Source organism: Oryx dammah, unplaced genomic scaffold, assembly GCF_014754425.2.
Source record: "Oryx dammah isolate SB20612 unplaced genomic scaffold, SCBI_Odam_1.1 HiC_scaffold_29, whole genome shotgun sequence".
NCBI lineage: Eukaryota > Metazoa > Chordata > Mammalia > Artiodactyla > Bovidae > Oryx > Oryx dammah.
The window spans coordinates 43,731,106-43,747,282 of NW_024070213.1; the positions used below are offsets into that span (position 1 = coordinate 43,731,106).

General features: G+C 51.9%; 1 protein-coding gene across 1 annotated transcript in view; it reads left to right on the forward strand.

Moving 5' to 3' along the window:
• Positions 1-739: 739 nt before the first annotated feature.
• The window catches only part of MYH9 (myosin heavy chain 9), an 86,912-nt gene continuing 71,474 nt past the window's right edge, over positions 740-16,177 (forward strand). Inside the window, exon 1 of the mRNA XM_040234719.1 lies at positions 740-968. The gene's annotated coding sequence lies outside the window, so the exon portion shown is untranslated. The remainder of the gene's footprint in view (positions 969-16,177) is intronic.

Sequence of the window (16,177 nt, forward strand, 5' to 3'; positions counted from 1 at the left end):
CCAGCCTGAAGAACCCCAAGAAAACATTTTGGAAAAAATATCTGAAAGGAAATGTGCGAGTTAACCACGTGGAGGTAAAGAGAGGCTCGGAAGGGCACTCCAGGCTGAAGGAACCCACCGGAGCAGAGGTCTGGAGGCTGAAAGACTGCAGCGTGCGCACTCCAAAGACAGGGTCAAAAATGGAACTCAGGGCGCCCACAACGGATCCGGGGCTTGAGTCCAGGTCCGCCCCCACAGGCCATCTGCATTGTAAAATAGCACTTTTCCCATATATGGTACTTAATATCTGTTCTGGTATCAACAGAATGACATGGGTCAGGGAAAACAGCTCGCGGGGCGGGGTGTCAGCAGCCCGGACTTTCTCAGTCGGCTCCCGCCGGGCCTCGCCCGGAATCAGGCAATGCACCAAAATCCTGCCGGGAGTCCGCCGAGACTCTACTCCTCCTGGTTGGATTCTCTCTGTGTCAATCCTTCTCCTGGAACCTGGCGGTTCGTTGTGCCCGCCTTAGGGGGCGGGGCTCCCGCCTAGGAAGAGCGGGGGAAGGTGGAGAGGGTGGAGATGGGGGCGGACGGGGAGAACGTATTCCCACCCCTCTGGGCCTATAGGTTCCACCTACTGCCTTTCCACAGGTCAAGCTGTCTGTTCATCATGAGCAGCAGCTGGTTGGAGTGGGTGAGACAGCTCGGGGGCGGGCTCGTCACTTCAGGCTCCGCCCCGCAGCCGGCGCCGGGCTCGGAGTGGGCGCGCTCTGAGAGGGGCGGGGCGGCAGGGCGGCGAGGAGCAGCGCAGGGTGCGGTGAGGCGCGCAGATCCTAGCTGTTCCTGGGCAGGGCACTGAAGGCTGAGCGAGGTTGACCTGCTGCAGCTCCCGCCTCGCGCGCTCGCCCCACCCCGCCGTCGCCCGAAGAGCTCGAGGAAGCCCTCTCGGGAGAAGCAGCGCCTGTTCCCCGGGGCAGATCCAGGTTCAGGTGAGCGAGCCCCACCGGCGGGTCCCGCCCCGAGCGGGTGAGCGGGGGTGGCGGGGACCGGACGCGCGGAGTCTGGGCGAGCGGGCCGATGAGTGGTTCTCGGCCTCAGCGCGGCCGGCGACCAGGCATGGCTGGGGAGAGCGGGCTGGGCACCCTTCACAGAGGGGCCCCGGGACCCCCGCGTGGATGCTCGGTGAAGACGCCGACGGCAGCCAGACCGGGGAGCCGAGGAAGGCTTGGGGCCGGGCGCTTCCCGGAAACCCTCCGTACCCCCTCCCTACCCTCCGAACCCCCTCCCTGCCCTCCCGCCGGCGCACTCCGCAGCCCGGGCACCCGGGAGCCTCGACCTCCCCCTGCCGCCGGGGCACGCGCCCCGCCCTCGCCTCGCCCAGTGCCCAAGTTGGGCAAACTTTTTAACCCCTTCCGGGCAACCTCTGTTCCTTGGACACAGCTGCTTGGGCGAGGTTCAGGTGGGGGGCTTGGGGCGGCGGCTCCTTGGGAAGTTTCCGGGCGTTTTCGAAACGGGGGTAGCGGGCAGGCGGGGACCGTTTGGCAGCTGTCAGGGCGTCCTCCTGAGTCAGAATCGGACAGTCCTGCAGCAGACATTGCTCTTGGCCCGGTTTCCGCCCTCGGCTCCCGACTTCCTCATTCGCCCGGGTGCGATCGGCTGGTCGGAGGAGGGGGACCGGGAGACGTGCTGCCGGGTGCTTGGGAAAGGGGACCCGGCGGGGATCCCGGCTCGAGACAGGAAAGACTTCCCCCTCCCTCACAGATCCACATCCTTTGACTTTTGGCCTCTGCTTCCTGGGAGTGGAAGGCCCGGGAAGGCCCGCACCAATCTCCGCGACCCCGGCGCGCACCTGATTCCAGCGCACCTGCGGACCGCCCCAGCAGGGCGAGGGCGGGGAGAGCTGGGCTCTGCTCCTAGAGGATCCGGCCTGGGCTATTGCATCGTGCCCGTTTGGGCCAGATCCAGGGTTTTCTACTTACCCCGCTAACCACCGCCCCCCCCCCCCCCCCCCCCGCCCCGCCCCAAATGTCTCCTTTCAGGATCCTGATCTCCTGCTGCCCAGGGGCCACGCCCATGGCAGGACTGCACCCCTCACCCCCCTGCATCTACACCCCGCCCCCACCCAGGCCCCCCCCCACCCCCGCAACGCGCCCCCAAGAGCCCAGGTGTCTCAGAGACGGAGTATCTTCCTGGACCAGGTTGTAGATTGTCTTGAGGTGTGGGGACAGGGTGAGCACCCGGGCTGCTATCTGCGGCCCTACCCAGCTGGTGTGGGGAAAAGGTTCCCGGGAAGTCCCAGGTCCTATGCACCGGCAGATCTCTCTCCGCTGGGCAGTTGAGAGACCCAGCCGCTTCTGGGTTCACTGCACCCTTTCCTGGGCTTAACAGGATTGCAAAGTAACTGTTGAGTAACTGTTGAACTGGAAGAACCTTAGCGCCTTCCTGCAACACTGTGGCCATTTCTGAGTGCTGTCTGAACCTGTAACCTCACCGGGTGGTTTATTCCCTTTATGGTAAGAAGGGAGGCTGGTTAAAGGCCTATTTAGACAGTCACTTGATTAATATTAGTCAATTTATATACAAGGCTGCTGGGAGTGGGGGGAGGGTACACAGATGTGTAATGGAGCAAATATTTAACTGGCTCCTCTGTGCCAGAGACTCTGCCAGGTGGTGGGGGGGTGTGAGGTTGAGTAAGACCTGGCCTGTGCCCTGGGGCATTTAGGGAGAGCCAAGACAAATCGGTAGATGACTCTAAGGTGAGGCGGAGATGACAGAGACCCTAGAAGGGTGCTGTGAGTCATGGGATTGGGAGAAGGGAGCCAGCCTGTCCTACGGAGAGCCCAGAGGCCTCTGCCTTAGGGGAGTTTACAGTCCTCAGGGGGAAATAGTGGCCCAGTGACTGAAATACAGAAGCTGACTGTGATGAGTGTCTCAAACAGGCCTCAGACAAAGGACTCGAGGAATCCTGAGAGGGGCCACTTCTGTCTGGGATGAGAAGGGAAGCTGCCTGGAGGAAGGAGGACATGGCAGGTTTGCCAAACCGGGGCAAGCATTCAGTGTTGGAAAGTGAGGACTCATTTACGATAATTGAGGTGTAATTAAAAACGTCAAGAGATTGCTCAGTGTAATTTGAGAGCCGCTGTGCCCCCCAGATGGCTGCAGGGTGACACTAAAAAAGCTCTGTTCTTCAGATTCAGCAAGTCCCGGCAGTGCCCATGGCAGATCCAGGTGCTCAGATTGGCAGGCAGTGTCTGGGGAAGGGCTACTCCCAGAGGTGCGTTCTGTGGGGCTCCTTGTCTGAAGGGCAGGTGAGGGTAGAGGAAAAGAGAGGGGCAGGGCTTTCTGACTTTTATTTTTTATTTTTAAACTTTTAACCTAAGGGGTTGGAGATGGGACAACTTCCCTCTCACTGGATGAAGGACGCATGTTAATCACAGCCTGTCTCTTGCCCATTCTTGCTCCAGAAAAAAACAAAACACGGATCTGTTAGCTTTTTAAAAGGAGAAAAGCACACTCAAAAAATGCTGCATTGTTGTGTCGCCTGGTGGAGGGTATTGCTAGAAGCCAGGCTAACTGTGCTTTCTTCACTTCCTCTTCTAGCTAATCCTTCCATAAAGTACTTAAGACAGCCCTTACCAGCTTGACATCTTTATTTGAAAAGGAGAGGAGGGGTTGGCTGTTGTTTTCCTCTGAGCCTGGCCCTACCCTTTTCATGGTGGGGGTGGGGTGGTGGGGAGGGGGGGAGGAGAGAAACCCCAGGCAAAGGAAAAAAAAAAAAAATCCAGGCCTTCCTTGACAGCTTCCTCCCAAGCATCATGTTCCAAAAATATTTAGAATAACAAAATCTGTGTGTCGTCTTAATTAAACAAACCTCCTAATTTGCTGAGCATAAAACAGCATCTCTGCCCACAGGGGCAGGAAGTGCATTTTCCCTTTGTGCAGCCCCAGAGAGTCACTGCCTCTCGGCTTTAACCCTTGGTGTGCTGAGCCCCTGGGCTTAAGCCCTCTGGTGACAAGGGAATGGAACCCCGGCTGCCCCCTGGGAAGCAGTAGGCTTGTGACTTAACGGGATCCGGTTCTTCATGAGAGCTGGGAAGAGTGGAGTCCTGAGTTTTGGCACTAGACAGCTTTTAGATCCTGACCCTGCCGCTTATATGACTGTAGGCAAGTCACTTAACCCCCCAAGCCTCAGTGTCCTTGTCTGTAATACAGGAGTCATGATACCCATCCTACAGGGTTAGATGTGAGAACTAAAAGAAATTAAGTATGTAAAGGGCCTGATACATAGTGACTGTGTACATTTTTAAGAAAATGTATGTGATCAGTCTTCATTCCCTGGGTTGTCAGGTAAGGAGACAGGATAGGAAGGGTAGATGGTTCTCCTGGCTCCTAGCTCAATGCTCTTTCTGCTTCTAAAAATGATGTGCTGTGTGTGTGTGTTTGCTTATGGACCACAAAGCTTGAGTAGTAAAAACAGGTGGTTCCGGGGCCCATCTGCTGACGCTCTTGGATGTTCTTGGTGATGAGCGTGTGCTCACTAGCCTTGTCGCAGGGCCCCGGCTCAGGCAGAAGATACACAAGCTCACTGTGTTTTAGTTCTCAGACACAGCTTCCGTGGTCCAGGGGAGAGCTAAGGGGTGACATGGAGATACACTGGACCTAGTGTCTGGAGGCCTGGCTTCTGGCTCTGGCCCTGGTTGGGGGTACATTTGATTTTGCTAGAAGGCACGTACTGCTTCACAGAGACACTACGCCAGTTTACGTGTCTGCTAGTTATACCCAAGAGAGCCTGGGAAATTGAGACATGCAGGAATTTAAATTTTTCCATAATGCCCCAGTTTCTTAGGTGCCATTATGCCCTACTGATGGGGTCTAAGTTGTAACAACTCTCTTTATAGAAGGTAGTTGGGCAATATCTGTCAAAGCATAGTCCTTCTGACTGATTTCTAGGAACTCACGGGCAGATAAACTTAAACATGCAAAAGGAAATGTCCAAGGATGTTCTTTGTAGCATTGTCTAGAGAAAGACAGGAAATAAGCTAACTGCCCATTAAGAAGGTCAAATAAATCATGGTACAGCTGTATAGTGGGAATCCTTGAAGTCCTTAAAAAATCGAGACTGAGTACCTATAGGTACTGATTGGGCATGGCTCTCCAAGATATATTTTAAGTGGATAAAACTTGATACAAAATGGGATACATGTTGCTCCCTCCTGTGCGAATCATGGTATGATGCCTCCGCTCTGTGCATGGAAAGCTACAGAAACCCAAGTAACAGTGGTTGCCTCTAGAAAGGGCCCAGGAAGCCAGAGCCTGCGGTGAGCATTGCTTTTTCCACTAAGTGCCTTTTTACATGTGTTGACTACTTACATAGTCAGAAATTGAAATTTTTGTTAGTTTTACTAACAACAGAAATAAGTGGTTGGCTGGCCAGTCTTGGGGGTCTCTGCTTTTAAAATGCATTGCTTGAGATCTCACATTGCATACTGAGTGCCTGCCACGTGCAGGGGAGGAGGAAGGGTCTTAAAAATGGACTGAATTGCTCTGTGGTTGGAACATTTTGGGGCCTGTTTTCTTCTCCATGATGTCATATTATCACCAGACTAACCCCTTTAAACAAATGTCTACTCTGATCCTTTCCCTTGGTTTCTGGAAAATGGTAGATGCTTTGATTGCCTTTTCTCTGCTCTATGAGAAAAGGAAGCCCGCGGGATGTGTCTGGAATGTATTCTAGGAAGCCCTTTTGCCAGCTTTCCTACAATCCCCCTGGCTCCACGCTGTCCACTTGTCCTTTCCTGGGGAATCCATCCTGACCAGGAGGCCAGACCAGACCTTTATTCTCTTGGGTCTTCCTCATTTGTAAACTTGGGGTCTTTGCAACCCACCCCATCTCCAGTTGTCTCTCAGAGATCTGGCCTGTGGTTTTTAATGTATTAATAACATTGGAAAAGCCCAAATTCTCAAGAAAATGTGATCAGAGGGGGGTTTTGAATTGGAGAGCCCCGCTAGCCTTCTCAAGAAGGGCTGCCATAGCCTTGCACAGTGTGGGCCCCAGAGAAGACTCAGGCTCAGCTCACTCCTGAGCTGGCTCTTTTCTGTAGCACAGTTGGTGGAAGACCCCTTTAGGGTCACAGGCAGGCCTGTGTCCCTGCCAGGCAGCTCTAGGCCTCTTGAAAGGTGATGTGAGTCACACATGAGTACACACAATGAGCCTGGGTCTAAAATGGGCCTGCCACCCCATGGGCAGGTGGTTTGAAGGCGGGATGCCAGCCTGTATCTGCCCCCTTCTCTCTGCCCCCACCTGCCCCTCAGGCTTTGATGGCACCAGATATTTGGGGAGCAGGCGGGGAGCTGCCCCCTTGTGTCTGATGCAGGTCTCTTTAAAAAGTAACTGAGGCGGGCAGGCTGCTGTCAGAAAGCCTCAGGCCCCTATTCTGCTGACTGGTGTCTCTGGCCCGAGGTGATTTCAGCACCCGGGGTGGACACAGCACACCCAGGCCTGGGCAGGTGGGCCCAGAAAAGGCTCCTGGCCAACCGTTGGCTGAGGGCCAGGCCATCTAGGGAGATCTCACGACAGTGCCCTCAGCAGCTGTCTTCATCTGCAGCCCTGGGTGGGGAAGCCTTCCTCTGTGGCTGGAGAGACCCTTGCAGGGTCTTCTGGAAGTTGCCACTGAAAGGTGTGGCTTCCTGCCTGGGCAGGTGGGGCTGCAGCCTGCAGGGAAGTTGAAGTGCTCTTGAGTTTCCCCTCCCCTCCCTCTTGAAGGTCACTTCCTTGGTGCCTCTCAGGGTGCCTCTCACTTCCTTGGTGCCTCTTGGTCCTTATGGTTCTTAACGCTGCTACCCAGAGGAACAAGGGGCTTCTGCGAGGCGAGTCCCTCTCTTACCTCCATGGATGTTATTTTGGAAACTTCGATCTCATGTTTCCTTTTTCTTTCATTTAACTCTAATTCTGAATGATGCCCGGCTTAAAAGAAAAATCAACAGGGACTAACCTGGTGGTCCAGTGTTCCAGACGGCCACCGCAGGGGGCACAGGTTCCATCCCTGATCCAGCAACTAAGATCCCATATACCAAAAAAAAAAAGAGAAGTCAGCAGCAACAGTACAATCCTCCCTACTGAATTTACTTAGGATCAGAGAATGTCTGAGATGGAAGGGATCCTGTGTGTATGTGCTCAGTTGGATAGTTGTGTCTGACTCTGTGACCCCGTGGACCATAGCCTGCCAGGCTCTTCTGTCCATGGGATTTTCCAGGCAGGAATACTGGAGGGGCTTGCCATTTCTTTCTCCAGGGGATCTTCCCCAGCCAGGGATCGAACCTGTGTTTCCTGCACTGGCGGGCAAATTCTTTAGCACTGAGCCCGCTGGGAAGCTCAGAAGGGATCTTATAATTTTCACTCCTCTCACTGCTGCGCATCGCCCCCCGCCCATGACAGGGTAGAGTCAAACTCAGTCTGAGTTGGTAGAAAGCTCTGGCCCCTGGTTTCCCTCAACCCCAGTGCCTTTCAGAATCACATGGCCTCATTTAAAAGTGTTTCTGAGCTGTTATCATGCCTTTCCTCGCCTTAACACACTGTTCAGCCCAGCAACACGTACTTAGCTCCTTTCATCTTTGCTTAAGTCTGTTCTTCCACACCCTTAATCGTTTTCTTTTGGGGGTTGGGGGCGGGGAGGGGCCCAAGAGTTAAGAAATGGGGTGGGAAGTGGTTTGAGTTTCTCTGAACTTCTTCCAGTTGGACAGTTCCACTTGGGCTGGAAGTTCCTGCGGCTCAAAAATCAATATTTCACATGGGGCAGCACCAGGCCACTCAGAGCCACATCGGCTTTCCACTGCCCTGCAGCTAGTCCTGGTTTCTAGTAATTTTAAGTCACTTAAGGTCTTGGGTGATTGATTAGTTGTATTTTTGATACAAAACCCATGTAGAGGGAACCACACCAGGGCTTTGGGCTCTGGCAGAGCTGGGACCAGACCCCTGCCTTTGCTCCTGTTAGGCTGGAGTCTCAGCTTCCTCATTGGCCACATGGAGATGCTTTTATAGGCTTGTTGTAACTTGCATAGAAACACACACCAAGTGGCTTAGTTCTTGCCCTCCTCTTCCTCCCCTTTTCAGGCTGTCACCAACATCCTCTGTCTTTGGGTGGTAGGAGATGTATGTTCAGGTTTTAAAGATTTTAAATTAAGCCTGTCCCTTAATGATAAGGCATGGTGAGATGACTGAGGAACTTGTGGGAAGATTCCTTGAGCTTGGAGACTGAGGTTTTCTAAGCCTATGACCTTTGCATTCGTCTTCCCAGATCACACAGTTCAGCTGGTGAGGCAGATCTGAACCGGTTTAAGCATTTAAAAAAAAAGCTGTTACAAGGCTGCCAAGGCACCTTTATTTCGAGTTGTCTGGTGTTCAAAAGCCACCGAGTTTCCTGTGTTTTGCATAAGGCCCTGGGCTGGAGAAGGCAGCTTCCTGTCTGATAAACATAAAGAGGCATTTGGAACCATTTGGGTGACTTAATCTAACTGGGCTGAAATGGGGGCGAAGGCTGAACTGGGAGGTCAGAAGTAGGGTCTTGTTTCATCTCTTTATCCGCGAGTCCTCACTAGCACCCTGCATGGACTTGATCCCTCATCCTTCTTGCGTGAGTGGAGTTCAAGTCTCACTGGTACTTAGCTGTAAGCTTGGGATGTGAAGGCCTGGGCAGCCGAAGCTCTAGAATGCCACTTAGTGATCTCTCTGTCTCACAAAAGGCAGGTGCTCAGTACTTATCTGAAAATTCCTGGGATAGGAAAGTTGTTAGCAGGGAGCTCTTTTTCTTTTTTTCTTGTTGCAGAGAGCTCTTTTAAAGTTTTTGTCTATTTTTTAATATTGAAGAGTCAGCTATTGGGTATTGCTCCCAAATTTTTTGGCCAAGTCAATCATCAAAGACTCCTTCCTGCTGCATGACCTGCCCTGTGCTGGACCCGCTGGGCTTTAGTGGGAACAAGGGCAGAGAGCCTGCCTCTGGCTCAGGAGCCTGACTCTCTCCTAGGGAGTTGGGAAATGGGGACAAACTTGGGACATGAGGTGGCTTGTGTTAGCTTGAGCTTCCTGGAGGCTAGAATTGCCTGGTGGGGAGGAGGGAAGATGGGGAAGGAAGGAAGGAGCTCTGGTGGGAGGGCGTTGGCTGGGAATCAGGATGTCTGGGCTCAAGTCCCAGCTCTACCAATAATAGTAATAACAATAAGAGTTAAGTTTTATTGACCACTTGCTACGTACCAGGTACTGTGTTAGTGTTTTTACATGATTCTCTTATTTAATTCTTCCCTCATTTCTGGGAGGTAGGACGTTTGCCCCCATTTTACAGATGAGGAGACTGAGCCTGATTCACACTCCTGTGCTCTGACCCCTGTGTGACCTTGCAGATGCCCTTCACTCCTGGGCTTGCCTGTTGTCACTTGACAGTGAAGGGTTGGACTGGTTCCCAAGCCTCCTCCCTCACCTGTGGCCAAGAACTAATGAGAGGAGCAGAACTTTTGGAGCTGCGGCAAAACTGGGCTCCTCATCTGTAGTGCAGTTGGCTGCTTGGAGCGAGGTTGATAGTGTTGCCTTGGCTACTGACTTCACCTTTAACCTCAGCTGGCCATTTTTCAAGTGTGTGTGGTGAGCCCCGGCTGCTGTGTCTACCTGCCATTGGAGGGGCCCTGGCTGGTCACTGGGAGCCAGCCAGCCAGAGAGCCTGCCACCATCTCCATAGTGGGCGCTTCTTGCATCCACTTGCAGAGTGCATTCCTGCCTGCTTCATGTGTCTGTGTCTGCTCATTTGGTAACCACTCAGAGCTTTACAGTGTGGGCTGGGTGCTTGACTGGGCTCTGGAAATAAGGAGGGGAAGGAATCAGGGACTCTTGTTTCCAGGAGCTCTTAGCGTCCCATTAGAATGCTGTGGGCCCAGGGGGATCTGAGAAAGCTTCCTGGAGAAGGCGGCATCTGAGCTGGTTTGCAAGGTGGGGACGTGGCACAGCATGTCCAGGGAACAGGGCTGGGACCTTGTTCAGTTGCTCAGACTTCAGCAGAGCTTTGTATAAGGGTGATTCAGGTCACCAAGGCCCTCTGAGTCACTCTGGGCTACTGATTTCCTTTCCTCGTAAGAGATTTCCTTTCCTTGTAAGTGGCTCTGGGCCCCAGCCCCATCTCGAAGCCCCTTAAGCAGCCCAAATGGCCCAATAAGGCTTGCTACCCTGTGCCATTTCCTGGGAAATGTGGGGGTGCAGGATTCCACTCCCAGGGCCTTAACCTCTGGATGCCTGCTGGGAATTCTGCCTGTGCCCTCTGGTTATGTGGTCAGCCAGCTGAAGGACTTGGGATGAGATTTTTTTCATGGAGTGTTGAGAGTGTTGTTACTGGAATCAGTTCCTTTTTTAAAGGAAAAGAAAAGGGGGTGGAGGTTTGTTTATACCGCAAATAATGTAACAGCAAAACTAGCAAGAAACAAATTTGCCCTCACCCTATCCACCCTTTGCATCTTTCTGGGTTTCCTGTCGATAGACGTGCATACTTTGCAAAATTACATACTAAAATTAAATATTAAATTAGATATTGTCGTGTGTTCTAACTTACTCAGTGCTGTAATATAAAGTTTCTTATGTTGCAACAGGCTCCACAATTATTATTTTAATGGCTATGTTATGGTCCACTGTGGGAAAGAACCATTACTGATTTTGCCAGAAAGTTCCATGGGTTTTATTGAGTCTTTTGGAAATTCATTCATTCAGTAAGTGTATCCTGAGAATCTGTTTTAGGAAAGAAACTACTGGGTGCCTAGGATGAGACATTCCAGGCCCTGCCCTCAAGGGGCTCACAGTCTATGGCCAGGGAGAAATCACTTCACTTGGCTGTTACGGGTTGTGATGGGAGTGAGCATGGGAGAAAGTGGCCGCTTAGACGCCCAGGCTGAGTTGATGAAAAACAGGTAAAACCACTTTGTCATCAGTGATGAGAAAGCACAGGAACTTGGACTTGGGAGAGCTTTCTGGGCTCACTGGAGGAATATCTTCATGTCCCCCCAGCTCCTTGAGTGGTTCACACAGGTCTGGGCCAGAAGACACATGAGGAGTTGGGGTGGGATGGGGAGGAGTGAGGGACAGAGCCTCCAAGGGACCTTGTCAACAAAGAGGCTGGGGAACTAGCCCTAGGCCTTCCGGAGGGAGGCCCCTTGGTGACGATGAGTGGCAGACAGCTGAGCGTGGGGGCAGTGAGGGTAGGGGGGGATGTCCGTGAACTGTCCAAAGCCAGGCAGGCTACCTGGGCTCTGCTGCAGCTCCTGCCTCTGGGGAAGGAACCAGTTGCAGCAACAAGTTGCAGCAGTGTCGTTTTGTTGTAAAGAGGAAGTTTCAGAATCCCAGTGGCTGCTTGTGGGCAGGAAGATGTTTACAACTGTGAAGGAGCTATTTGGGGCTCCGTGCAAGCAGAGAAGATGGGTGGTCAAGGGCCTGGAAACTGGAATGCTGTGTCTTTGCTCTGGCATTCTCTTTCATTCCAGATAAATGACTTCCTTGCTGCCATTTCTTCACTCTTTCCATCTCTTTGCTGTCCTGGTCCCCGCTAGCCCCAGCTCCCAGCTCAAGGGAGCTGCTTGGCAGGAATTCTGCTATCTTCTTAGAGAGCAGCAAAGACCCTCCTTCCCGGAGAGTGAGAAGGCCAGGGTGGGATGTGGTCACTTGGACACTTCTGTGGTCCTGTTTCAGGTTTTGCCAACCTCACCGGGTCCCCACTCCAGACTGTTGTTGGGTTTTGGATCAGTACCAGATCTGCAGGGTTGAGGTTTGAGTAGAAGAGCTCTGTCGTGGTCCTCAATTCCCTCCCTCTCCCCCGCCCCCGCCATTAAATACACACTCAAAAAACCAAAAACAAACTCGAACCCTAACCTAACCTTAGTTTTTACATATTGACTTAAAATTACTAATAAGAACAACACATTAGCTGGGGGTTTCAGCACTTAGTAGATGGTAATGTTCCCTAGTGATTGAGATGAAGTCCGTTGTGTATCTTTTTTTACGTCTCCTGTCACCTGTTTATACTACTGTTTGGTAGTGATTATAGGCTAGAGATTATCTTTGGATTTATACTATTTAAAATTATTTACTGGCTTTTATATTGGAGGAGCAGAGATGGGTACAGGAATAGACAACTGGATAAAGCAGGAGGTGGCAGTGGGGCGTGGGGAAGGGAGTGGCTGACTCTAGAAGCAGCAGCTGGGTTTAAATCCCATTTTCACTCAGTTTATTTATTCATTAAATATGTATCAAATGCTGGCTGTGTGCTGGAGACTGTTTGGGTTCTGTGGATACATGATTGGATAGAAGTAACCAAAGCCTGTCTTTGACATTCCAGTGGGGAAAAGCAGATGGCAGCCAGACAGACAGGCTCACTGTGGCAGGTCATTATGCTATGGAGAAGGCTGATCAGGTGAAGGCATGTAGGAAGAATCACAGACCAGGCCACCTAAAAACAGAAATTTACTTCTCACAGTTCCCGAGGCTGGAAGTTCAAGATCAAAGTGCCCGTAGGGTTGGTTTTCACTGAGGTCTCTCTCCTTGGCTTGCAGTCAGCCGCCCTCATCCCTGCTGTGTTCCTGTGTCTGAACGTCCTCCTCCTCTTAGGACGCTAGTCAGATTGGATTAGGGCCCACTCTTGCTGTCTCCTTTTCACCTAATATGTCTTTAAAGACCCTCTCTCCAAATGCAGCCACATTCTGAGGTCCTGGGGGTTAAGGCTGCAGCAGGTGAATTTGTGGGGAGGGCACAGAACAGCCCATGAGAGGGGAGAAGGGAGGGGGAGTGTGTGTGTCGGGGAGGCCTCTCTAACCAGGGACCCACTGATGGACACTCAGTTGTTTCTTCAACTGCTTTGGACCCCAGTTTGGTCATCTGTAAAATCTGGGTAATATTGATAGACCCACCTCTTGGTGCCTTCGGGGAGCTGAAGTGTGGCAGGCACTCTGTGCAATGCCTGATTTGGGGGGCCCCCAGTAAATGTGTCCCCATACCCTCCCCTGCCTTCCCTTTTTCTTCTGTCCGCTTTCATCCTCTCTTCTCTTGAGTGCCACTCATTGTCATCAAAGTGCTTCAGTAACTGGGCCCATGTAATGGACCAGGGATGGACCAGTTTCTAGGTCTCTCTACCTTTTTTATAAGAGCGATGGCACACTGCCCCCGCCCCTTCTCATGGACCAAGCGTTCTTGGAGATGGCCTCCCCTCCGATGAGCCATAAACACTGCTTTTATGTGAGGAAGGGGAGAGGCTTGTGGCAAACTGGTGCAGAACTATAAATCTAGAGTCCCAGTTGCCGGCCGAAGTGTCGGATGGCTGCCAGGAGAGCTTCCCTTGCTCTGGCAGTCCCCCTGCCTTCCCGTGCTGGTCTCCATCTCAGCCCTTCTTGACCATACTTGCTGGTATTCCTGCCTCTGTTAGAGGAGTTGCCACTGGGACCCTTAGCACTGCACGTGGCCCACGATAAGCACTTAGTACTTGCCCAAGAAACAGCTGGATGTCTTTCATTTTGTCCATTTTTAACAAACCAGTTTTCATCTATTTTTTAAAAAGGTATTTATTTTATTTATTATTTATTTGTTTGGTTGTGCTGAGTTTTAGTGGCAGCATGTTGGATCTAGTTTCCCAACTAGGGATCAAACCCAGGCTCCCTGAGTTGGGAATGTGAACCAACTTCTACTGGAACACCAGGGAAGCCCCAAATCTTTTTTTTTTAGTCACTATGAAGGTTGAAGTCACACTCAGGTTATTGCATTTGAAGTCTCCCAATCCTACCAAAGTGATAGTACTAATGTTCCCATTTTGTTGTTGTTCAGTTGCTCAGGAGTGTCCAACTCTTTGCGAGCCCATGGACTGCAGCACACCAGGCTTCCCTGTCCTTCACCATCTCCCGGAGCTTGCTCAAACTCCTGTCCGTTGATTCGGTGATGCCATCCAACCATCTCATCCTGTCATCCCCATCTCCTCTTGCCTTCAGTCTTTCCCAGCATAAGGGTCTTGTCTAATGAGTCACCTCTTCCAAAGTATTGGAGCTTCAGCTTCATCATCAGTCCTCCCAATTAATATTCAGGATTGATTTCCTTTAGGATTGACTGGTTTGATCTCCTTGCAATCCAAGGGACTCTCAAGAGTCTTCTCCAGCACCACAGTTCAAAAGCATCACTTCTTTGATGTTCAGCCTTCTTCATGGTTTAACTCTCACATCCATACATGACTACTGGAAAAACCATAGCTTTGACTAGATAGACCTTTGTTGACAATGTCTTTGCTTTTTAATCTGCTGTCTAGGTTTTGTCATAGCTTCCAAGGAGTAAGTGTCTTTTAATTTCATGGCTGCAGTCACCATCTACAGTGATTTTTGGAGCCCAAGAAAATAAAGTCTGTCACTGTTTCCATTATTTCCCCATCTATTTGCCACAAAGTGATGGGACCTGATGCCATGATCTTTGTTTTTGAATGTTGAGTTTCAAGCCAACTTTTTCACTGTCGTCTTAGTTCCTCTTCGCTTTCTGCCATAAGAGTATTGTCATCTGCATATCTGAGATTATTGTTGCCATTTTAGAGCTGGGGAAATTGAGGCTCAGAGAAGCTAAGTGCCTTGACCCAGGTAGCAGGTGAGAGATCCTGAGTCCTCTCCCTGCTCCTCTAATTTTCAGGCCAATCATTTTCTATAGATCTGTTTCCATTGCCTTTTTTGCCCTGTTGTCCTACTTGACCCTGTAAGTGTTTGTGAAGCTAGGGGCTTGTAGACTTTCAGGCTTTTGTATACAGTGGCTGTCGGCCTGGTGACTCCCTGGCTTCTGGTGTCAGGTGTAAAGAACAACCACCCCTGCTCCATCTAAGACAGGGCAGTGGGCACCAGGTTGGGGTGGATGGCCAGTGTGTGACGTGGGCACAGCCTGGCTTCTGTACGGATCCACAGCTGCTTCCCTCTCAGCCTTCCAGCACTGCTACCACCTCCTAGCTATCTCCTGGCCGCCTCCGAGCCCATCAGCCTGCTATTCTCAGCCTGCCTTCTGCCCAGAGCTGGGCCTGCCACCCACCAACCGTCTCCTGTGCTTGCCAGGGTGAGGAGGAGGTAGCTGCGCCTTGCCAAGTGCTCATGAAGAATGCCTTATCATGGGATTAATTACTGGCCGCCGAGCACGGTGGAATTCATCAGGCCCTATCCTTGTTGTGGCTTCACACCTCCAACCTTCTTCCCTGCACACCTGAGACAGATCTGTGTGTTAGAGGCTGAAAAATGGTGACTCTCTTCCCCTTTAAAGCAAGTTGCAGGCTTTAATTATCCTTAGGTTGAAATGGCAGAGAGCCCTACACCCCCTACACCCCCACCCTCGCCCCCGCCTGCCTGCCTTTCTGGCTTTCAGACAAGAATCTGAAGAATGTGATACTCTGTTCTGGACCTGAGCAAGGATCAGGGATCAGGGGCTGGGGCAGGATTCTAGGCTTTTCCGGGGCTTTAGCAGGCGGCCTTTGTGCTCTTGGACCCAGGACATTTCACACTGGTTTTGGTGGTCAGGAGGCATGTTAAATTCTTGCCTCCTCAGTGGGATCCTCCGCGGACAGCTGGGAGGGGCTGGGGGAGAAACCCCCCTCCCAACACATTCATCATAGAGAAATTGCGTTAAAGGAGTTTGCAAGGGGTTGGGCACAGGGGGTCGGTGGCAGCCAGGAGAAGCGCAGCTGCTGCTTTGGTTCTGGAGGGCACGGAAGACTGTGGGTCATCCCAGGCTCCCTCCTGTTCCTGACCCATTGCTCACTGCTGGTCACCAGGTCTTCTTACCAACCTTGCTGGCTGCTTCTAGGCACCAACAGCTACTACTCCCTGTGCCCTGGAGCAAGTCACTGAAATCTCCTGGGCTTTGGCTTTGCAAAGCAGGACACTCATGGAACCTGCCTCCAGGTCTGGCTTGTCGTGTATGATCGTGAGGTCTACCGTGAGAAGCACGGTTCTATGCCATGGGCTTTGTGATTCCCGTTGTACAGACGAAGAAAGGAAGCTGCAGAATGGTGAAATTACGTTCCCAGGGTCCCTGGATATGGAGACTCCAGTGGCCACATCCAACCCTGAGCTGATCCCGCACTGTGTGTGTGTGTGTGTGTGTATGTGTTGATCCCGCACTCTGTGTGTGTGTGTGTGTGTGTGTGAGTGAGCTGATCCCGCACTCTGTGTGTGT